Consider the following 9,782-nt stretch of genomic DNA (forward strand, 5'->3'; position numbering starts at 1 on the left):
AGATGTGTTTTTATGTTTTAATTAGTGTTTGTGCCAAGTTTAACCTATAGGATCTTCTTGGATGATAGTTATTTGATCTTGCTGTAATTCCAGAAACTTTCTGTTCACGAAAATAATTGTTAAAAATCACCAGAACGTGATAAAATATTGATTCCAATTGCTGCGGATCAATAAACAAATTTTCTAGGTCCTCCTATTTTTGCTGAATTTTTGGAGTTCTAGAAGTTTGCGTTAGTTACAGATTACTACAGACTGTTCTGTTTTTGACATATTCTGTTTTTCGTGTGTTGTTTGCTTATTTTGATGAATCTATGGCTAGTAAAATAGTTTATAAACCATAGAGGAGTTGGAATACAGTAGGTTTAACACAAATATAAATAAATAATAAGTTCATTACAGTACCTTGAAGTGGTCTTTTGTTTTCTTTCGCTAACGGAGCTTACGAGATTTTCTGCTGAGTTTTGTGTTGTGAAGTTTTCAAGTTTTGGGTGAAAGATTTGATGGATTATGGAACAAGGAGTGGAAAGAGCCTAAGCTTGGGGATGCCCATGGCACCCCAAGATAATCTAAGGACACCTAAAAGCCAAAGCTTGGGGATGCCCCGGAAGGCATCCCCTCTTTCGTCTACTTCCATCGGTAACTTTACTTGGAGCTATATTTTTATTCACCACATGATATGTGTTTTGCTTGGAGCATCTTGTATTATTTGAGTCTTTATTGTTAGTTTACCACAATCATCCTTGCTGTACACACCTTTTGAGAGAGTCACACTTGATTCGGAATTTATTAGAATACTCTATGTGCTTCACTTATACTTTTTGAGCTATATAGTTTTTGCTCTAGTGCTTCATCTATATCTTTTAGAGCACGGTGGTGGATTTGTTTTATAGAAACTATTGATCTCTCATGCTTCACTTATATTATTTTGAGAGTCTTAAAATATCATGGCAATTTGCTTTAATTAATATCATGAGAAATTTGATGCTTGGTAATTGTTTTGAGATATAAAGGTAGTAATATCATAGTTGTGCTAGTTGAGTAATTGTGGAATTGAAAAATACATGTGTTGAAGTTTGTGATTCCTGTAGCATGCACGTATGGTGAACCGTTATGTAACGAAGTCGGAGCATGAAGTATTTGTTGATTGTCTTCCTTTGTGTGGCAGTCGGGATCGCGCGATGGTTAACTCCTACCAACCCTTCCCCTAGGAGCATGCGTAGTAGTACTTGCTTCGAGGGCTAATAAATTTTTGCAATAAGTATATGAGTTCTTTATGACTAATGTGACTCCATGGATTATACGCACACTTACCTTTCCGCAATTTTCTAGCCTCTTCGGTACCGCGCATTGCCCTTTCTCACCTTGAGAGTTGGTGCAAACTTCGCCGGTACATCCAAACCCCATGATATGATATGCTCTATCACACATAAACCTCCTTATATCTTCCTCAAAACAGCCACCATACCTACCTATCATGGCATTTTGTGACGCCCTTGATTCAATCGTACACTAATCATACACGCAAATGTGTACGATCAAGATCAAGGACTCACGGGAAGATATCACAACACAACTCTAGACACAAATTAAAATAATACAAGCTTTATATTACAAGCCAGGGGCCTCGAGGGTTCGAATACATAAGCTCGATTACACAAGAGTCAGCGAAAGCAACAATATCTGAGTACAAACATAAGTTGAACAGGGATGCCTTAAGAAGGCTAGCACAAAAGCAACACGATCGAAGAGGCACGGCCTCCTGCCTGGGAGCCTCCTAACTACTCCTGGTCGTCGTCGGTCTCCACGTAGTAGTAGGCATCGACGATGGCATCTGGCTCCTGGGCTCCGACATCTGGTTGCATCAACCGGAAAGAAGAAGAAAGGGGCAAAGGGGGAGCAAAGCAGCCGTGAGTACTCACCCAAAGTACTCGCAAGCAAGGATCTACACTACATATGCAACATTATCAAAGGAAGGTTGTATATGTGGACTGGGCTGCAGCAATGCCAGAATAGAGAGAAGGCCTAGTCCTATCGAAGACTGGCATCTTCTAGAAACCATCATCTTGCAGCAACAGGAGGGAGTAGAGTAGCATAACTAAAGTAGTAGTAGTGCTATCAACCTCGGCCAGAGATCCTTTCTCGACTCCCTTCGAGAAAGCAATCCTAGAGCCATACTATCCAGTTATCATCACAATCCATTACTCATCACAAGTATCCAGTTCTAGTTGTATCGATCGGGATACAACTCCAAGTGTCCGTTACCGTAGGACAGGCTATCGATAGATGTTTTCTTCCCTGCAGGGGTGCACCAACTTACCCACCACGCTCGATTAACTCCGGCCGGACACACTTTCCCGGGTCATGCCCGGCCTCGGCCAAACAATACGCCGCAACCCGACCTAGGCTTAATAGAGAGGTCAAGCACGCCGGACTAAACCGATGCCCCCAGGGGTCATGGGCCATCGCCCCGGGAACTCCTGCACGTTGCGTGGGCGGCCGGTGAGCAGACCTAGCTACCTCCTTAAAAAAGGCAGGAGCTTACCAGTCCAACCCGGCGCGCGCCGCTCAGTCGCATGACGTCTATTAAGCTTCGGCTGATGCATACGACGCAGAACGCCCATACTATGCCCACGTGATGGTTAGTGCTATCAGGCCAGAGGCCCCTCAGATCAAATATCCAAATTGTAGTGGATTAGGAACGCGCGGTAACAAGCAGAGACTCACGAAAGGTGTGACCCAGTTGCCCCGTCTCGAGGACTTGCGGCAAGGGCTAGGAATGCCCGGCCATGCCTCGTAATTATCTCGCGGGCACCTTCCAGGTCAACCCGACTCCACATCACTCGCAATTAAGCTCGCGCGGGTACCCCTCAGGGTCGACCCGTCTTTAGTAACATGGTTTAGTGTAAAGTCATAGTAACCATAGTAACCGTGTGTCTAACACCAAGAGGAAAACCTGAGGAATCACCCTTGACGGATTCCACTTGATGTAATCATCAAGGTGAACGTAACAGGAATCACCCCCGAGGTTCACACTTGAGGGCTTGCACGACAGAGTCGTATCGGAAGTGGTTAAGGTGGAATCACCCTCGATTCACCACGACCGAATAGCTACACTACAGGGTTAACATCAGAAGTGCTGTAGAGGTCTCGCCCTCAACACTCTATAGTAACCCAGTAGTGTCGAGCAACTAAGGGGAAAGTGATGTGCGGTGTCAGGGCTTGGTCTTCAATCCCGTTGATCGGGTCTTCGATGATGAAGCAGGGGCAACAAGGACAAGGTGGGGGTCACTGATGGATCACTAACCAACCTATACTAAGCAGTTTAGGATAAGCAGGTAGGGTACAATGAGCAGGTTACAAAAGCAGGTTATGCATCAGAATAGGAGCAAACAATAACAGTAGCAAAATCTAATGCAAGCATGAGAGAATGGAATGGGCGATATCGGGATGGTCAAAGGGGGGGGGGCTTGCCTGGTTGCTCTGGCAAGGAGGGGTCGTCGTCGACGTAGTCGATCACCGGGGCATCATCGGCCTCGTGGTCTATCGGAGAGAATAGGGGGAAGAAACGGTAAATATAAGCAAACAGATGCAACGCTAAGCATGACATGACGATAAGCAGAACTAGGGTCGACCTAACGTAGTACTACACGTTGCAGACGAAGGGGATAAACATCCGAGGATGAATTCCCGACGTTAGGTGGATTCCAGACAAAGGAAAGGAGGGGGAAGTTCCAAGTTCAGCATGCTAGGGGCATGTGACAGATGAACGGACCGCGTATTCGGATTCATTGGATTTTTCTGAGCAACTTTTATGTAGAAAACATTTCCATCCGAGTTACGGTTTATTTTCTATGAATTTCTAAAGTTTAAAGGATTTTTTTAATTTATTTAATTCGAATTATAACAGTGAAATGCCTTTTTAAACTCAGCAGGGGGCTAGTCACACTCAAAGACATGTGGGGTCAAGGAGCTGGGATGACTCAGTCAACACCTTTACTAGTCAACCAAAGAACAGTGCACGGGCCCTACTTGTCATTGGCACAAACTATTATTAGGCTTTTAAAAAAAGGGGCCACATGTCATCTATACATAGACTATTCTGGCCGTTAATTAACACCTATTAGTACTAATCTAAGCAAGGGCCCGCCACTACTCCGGCCACGTGCACGACGCGCGCACACAGCACACACAAGTTAGTAGGCTAGGAGTTATTAACATAAGATGTCATTTTGTGATTTTTGTAGGATTTAATCTAATCATCAAAAGAATTTGGTTCAGTGGGATAAAATGGAGTTTGTCATGTATACTTTCTACTCATATTATTTTTAGGCCTGTTAGTAGTTGTTTAACCGCTGATCAAAGGCTGTCAAGGGGGTTAGTCATTGTGGAAATAGGAAAGCTAGCAACATGTACAGTAGCTAGTAGCAGTACATGTAGAGGAGCGATGGGCAGAGCCGTGGCACGGGCGCGGCCGACTGCAGCGACAGCGCAGCGGCAAGGCAACGAGGTACGCGGCAGGGCAGAGGCGGTGCTTGCGCTCAGGCGAACGCAGACGGCTACGGTGATAGTAGGCGAGCGGCGATCGCAAGTACGGGCAGGCGCAGCTGCAGTAGTTTGAACAGCAGCAGCAAGCGAGGAGGACGGAAACATCGACGGCGACCACCGCGGTGGCACCAGACTTCGGCCAACGACGAAAACTTATCTACGGCTCGAACGCGAGCGAAAGGAAGGCACTTGCCGCACCACCGGAGTGCCCTGAGCACGTCCATGTGCTCAGGTGGACATGACAGCAAGGGTAGCGTCGGATCGAACGGCGGGAGCTTCGGGCTCCACTGGCAGTGGCGACTAGAGGGCGAGAGGGGAGGTGTTGGCGTGCGTGTTGGATGCTTGGGAGCTCCATGAGCTCGACTGCGTGCACGGGCACGAGATTTGCGGTCAGTGGCCGCGATGGCGAGGCGAACGGCGGCGGTGAGCTACTGCTACGAAGGAAACGGCGACGCAGCGCATCCTAGAACTAAGCGAGGGGTCAGAGGGGGAGCTGGAGCTTACGGCGCGGCACACGAAGGCCATCGAGTGAATGGGAGCGCAGAGGGAGGCCGAATCGACGGCGGTGGCATCCAGCGACCGAAGAAGGGGATCGAGTCATCGACGCTGCTATGCTGCTCCCCGCCTTCACCCAATGGCACCAGACGAAGAGGACGACGGCGATGGAGCTCCAGGGGCGAGGCTGGAGGGGCTCGGTGGCTGCGGGGTCGAGCGGTGCTCGGCGGTGAGCTTCGGGCGAGCTCGAGATCGAGAGAGAGTGGGAGAGTGCGTGAGCACATGGCCGAGAGAGAGAGCGAGCGGGCGGGGGAAAATATCTGGGGACCGCGGCGTCAGCCTTATCCCCTCGCTGCGCGAACGAGGCGTGGGAAGTCGAGCTGGTCCGGCGGCGACGCGCGCGCGCCCTCGGTCGATTGAACAGGGGAGGAGAACACGACAGAGGAAAGGCTGGGCTGGGCCGTCTTGGGCCGCAGGCCTGGTAAGTTTCAGCCCATTTTTCTCATTTCTTGTTTTTTTTAAATGAGCTGCTGACTTGGATTAGTTAGTGCACCAAATGATTTTCGTAAAATGTGCCACTAGCCACATTAAATACTTTGCAATATACTGAGTTGGTACAAAAAGTTTGAGGCAGTTTGGAATCCACTTGGATTTTGCTGACATTTAAAAAGACTGGAAAAGTGTTCCCGGGCCACTGTTTTAAAATCAGAGGCATTTTGGGAAACCAAATGAGGTTGGTTTCATCATGACAATTAGGTAATGAATATTCACAACCTAACGAACATTTTTATTTGGCGGTTTGAAGGAATAAGAATTTGACTTGTTATTTGAATTTTAAATTGACTTTGTTTTTTTAACAAGGGGCAATTTGGCTTAGGAAAGCATGATGACATAGCATCATTAGCAGGAGTTTACTGTAGTATGATTCTCCGGGTGTTACACATTTCCATAGCCATTCCGAGATATATTGCCATGCAACTTTCCACCGTTTCATTTATCATGACACGCTCCATTATTGTCATATTGCTTTGCATGATCATGTGCTTCAAAGTAGAGTCTCTCATACACTTGTGCTTCAAAGTAGCACCGTGATCTTCATAATAGAGAGTCTCTCATTTTGTCACTTTCATATACTAGTGGGAAATTTCATTATAGAACTTGGCTTGTATATTCCAATGATGGGCTTCCTCAAATGCCTGAGGTCTTCGTGAGCAAGCAAGTTGGATGCACACCCACTTAGTTTCTTTTTGAGATTTCATACACTTATAGCTCTAGTGCATCTGTTGCATGGCAATCCCTACTCCTTGCATTAACATCAATTGATGGGCATCTCCATAGCCCGTTGATTAGCCTCGTTGATGTGAGACTTTCTCCTTTTTTGTCTTCCCACATAACCCCTACCATTATACCTTATTCCACCATAGTGCTATATCCATGGCTTGCGCTCATGTATTGCGTCAGAGTTGAAAAGGCTGAAGCGCGTTAAAAGTATGAACCAATTGCTTGGCCAAAACCGGGGTCGTACATGATATGAATATTTTGTGTGGGGAAGATGGAGCATAGCCAGACTATATGATTTTGTAGGGATAACTTGCTTTGGCTATGTTATTTTGATAAGACATAATTGCTTAGTTAGTATGCTTGAAGTATTATTGTTTTTATGTCAACATTAAACTTTTATCTTGAATCATATCAAATCTGAACATTCATGCCACAATAAGAAGAATTATATTGAAATCATGCCAAGTAGCATTCCACATCAAAAATTCTGTTTTTATCATTTACCTACTCGAGGACGAGCAGGAATTAAGCTTGGGGATGCTTGATACGTCTCCAACGCATCTATAATTTTTGATTGTTCCATGCTATATTATATTTTTTTTGGACAATATTGGGCTTTATTATACACTTTTATATTATTTTTGGGACTAATCTATTAACCGGAGGCCCAGCCCAGAATTGCTGTTTTTTGCCTATTTCAGAGTTTCGCAGAAAAAGAATATCAAACGGAGTCCAAACGGAATGAAACCTTCGGGAACGTGATTTTCGGAATGAAGGTGATCTACAGGACTTGGACCCTACGTCAAGACATCAAACAGGAGGCCACGAGGTAGGGGGCGCGCCTCCCCCCCCCCCAGGCGCGCCCTCCACCCTCGTGGGCCCCCTGTTGCTCCACCGACGTACTCCTTCCTCCTATATATACCTACGTACCCCCAAACTACCAGATACGGATCCAAAAACCTAATTCCACCGCCGCAACCTTCTGTACCCGTGAGATCCCATCTTGGGGCCTGTTCCGGAGCTCCGCCGGAGGGGGCATCGATCACGGAGGGCTTCTACATCAACACCATAGCCTCTCCGATGATGTGTGAGTAGTTTACCTCAGACCTTCGGGTCCATACTTATTAGCTAGATGGCTTCTTCTCTCTTTTTGGATCTCAATACAATGTTCTCCCCCTCTCTCCTGGAGATCTTTTCGATGTAATCTTCTTTTGCGCTGTGTTTGTTGAGACCGATGGATTGTGGGTTTATGATCAAGTTTATCTATGAACAATATTTGAATCTTCTCTGAATTCTTTTATGTATGATTGGTTATCTTTGCAAGTCTCTTCGAATTATCAGTTTGGTTTGGCCTACTAGATTGATCTTTCTTGCAATGGGAGAAGTGCTTAGCTTTGGGTTCAATCTTGCGGTGTCCTTTCCCAGTGACAGTAGGGGCAGCAAGGCACGTATTGTATTGTTGCCATCGAGGATAACAAGATGAGGTTTATATCATATTGCATGAGTTTATCCCTCTACATCATGTCATCTTGCTTAAAGCGTTACTCTGTTCTTATGAACTTAATACTCTAGATGCATGCTGGATAGCGGTCGATGTGTGGAGTAATAGTAGTAGATGCAGGCAGGAGTCGGTCTACTTGTCTCGGACGTGATGCCTATATACATGATCATACCTAGATATTCTCATAACTATGCTCAATTCTGTCAATTGCTCAACAGTAATTTGTTCACCCACCGTAAATACTTATGCTCTTGAGAGAAGCCACTAGTGAAACCTACGGCCCCCGGGTCTATTTTCCATCATATTAATCTTCCAACACTTAGTTATTTTTATTGCTTTCTATTTTACTTTGCATCTTTATCATAAAAATACCAAAAATATTATCCTATCATATCTATCAGATCTCACTCTCGTAAGTGACCGTGTAGGATTGACAACCCCTTATCGCGTTGGTTGCGGGGGTTTATTTGTTTGTGTAGGTGCGAGGGACTCGTGCGTGGCCTCCTACTGGATTGATACCTTGGTTCTCAAAAATTGAGGGAAATATTTACGCTGCTTTACTGCATCACCTTTTCCTCTTCAAGGGAAAACCAACGTAGTGCTCAAGGGGTAGCAGCTTATCATATTATTGATCACATGGGGGCTCACGGCTTATTGAAGCGAAGCTATGATTACCCTTCAATCCGGCTTATATGCCACTCTTACAAAACACTTGGGGGCTTGGTCGTATTCGAACCATAGCTGCACCTCTTGATGGGCGTAAGGCCACCAGGGAAATCACTTGGGGGCTTGGTCGTATTCGAACCATAGCTACACCTCTTGATCGGCGTAAGGCCACCAGGGAAATCACTTGGGGGGCCAAAGAGAGTGTTGCAAAAGCACAACTCAAACATAGGCACCCACTGAGCACAGCTCCAAATATTGCTCGGGGGCTCTTTGCTTCTCAAAGAACAAAGAGTCTACACCCTTGTAATAGGCTATCAAGCCAGGCTTGGAAGCCAGGTGTATTCACCTAAAACCCCGTGTTATCCTGCCTTCTTTAAGTAAGCCACTCCGTCCGGTAATCCTGGTATGACCCGCCGAACGTTTGGCAAGTCAATCTTATACAGACCCTGAACTTGTCAAAGTTAAAACAACGATTGGTTAATGTGGGGTCCATCTGAAAAGGTTTTGTAAAATGGTTTAACTCAGTGGCCTGGCAGCCCATGAAAAGCCTCGATTTTGGGCCTGGCAGCCCATGAAAAGCCTCACGTCTTCCCATGCTTTTATTCAACAAATTTTCTCTTTTTGAGGTTTACAACACTTTATGATAAACCGGTGTTTATTAACCCGGCCTGGCCTTCGACTATAAGTCGCCAGTATATATTTGGATTGCGCCATTGGAATCATGCGCTTATAAATCATTGAGTATATTATTCAAATCTTTAAAATAGCCAACATGGATGGATTTTTATTATGGTTATCAATAACCAATATTATGATTGAGGTTTTCAAAGTCGCTTTAGCGCAATGACTATTATTTTATCAATGGATATGATTCATTCTATAATGGAAGGAATACTCCCGAGTCGCTGCAGGCTTACGACCCGGCACTTGGGGGCTACATTATTCAAGTTAAGATCACATCGAATATGCAAGTCTCATGTCACTCCAAGCATGCACCATGACACTTGGGGGCTAATGCAAAGTCATTTTTACTAGTCTTATCGCAGACCCGACTCATCATATCATAATGAGCCGGCCCTTGGGGGCTACCAATTGCTCCTGTCAACAATTCAAGGCACACAAACCTTAATCCGTTATATTAAAGGGTTCATTGCTCAGTTGGTAAAGCACAAAAGCTCTTAACCTTGTGGACGTGGGTTCAAGCCCTACGATGGAGGCTACATTATAAGATGTTATTTTCATTGAAGTATATATCAAGTCCCAGCTCAGTATTACCTTAATGACCCGGCCCTTG

At 45.5% G+C, this 9,782-nt stretch overlaps 1 long non-coding RNA gene across 1 annotated transcript; it reads right to left on the reverse strand.

The window, feature by feature from the left end:
• Nucleotides 1–1,586: 1,586 nt before the first annotated feature.
• Nucleotides 1,587–5,363, reverse strand: LOC141041682 (uncharacterized). The gene is made up of 3 exons (XR_012202701.1): nucleotides 5,050–5,363; nucleotides 3,472–3,540; nucleotides 1,587–1,852 (listed from the first exon to the last, which is right to left on the reverse strand). It is a non-coding gene; the product is annotated as an uncharacterized lncRNA (long non-coding RNA).
• Nucleotides 5,364–9,782: the final 4,419 nt, after the last annotated feature.

The sequence above is a fragment of the Aegilops tauschii genome, chromosome 2 (genome assembly GCF_002575655.3).
Source record: "Aegilops tauschii subsp. strangulata cultivar AL8/78 chromosome 2, Aet v6.0, whole genome shotgun sequence".
Taxonomy (NCBI): domain Eukaryota; kingdom Viridiplantae; phylum Streptophyta; class Magnoliopsida; order Poales; family Poaceae; genus Aegilops; species Aegilops tauschii.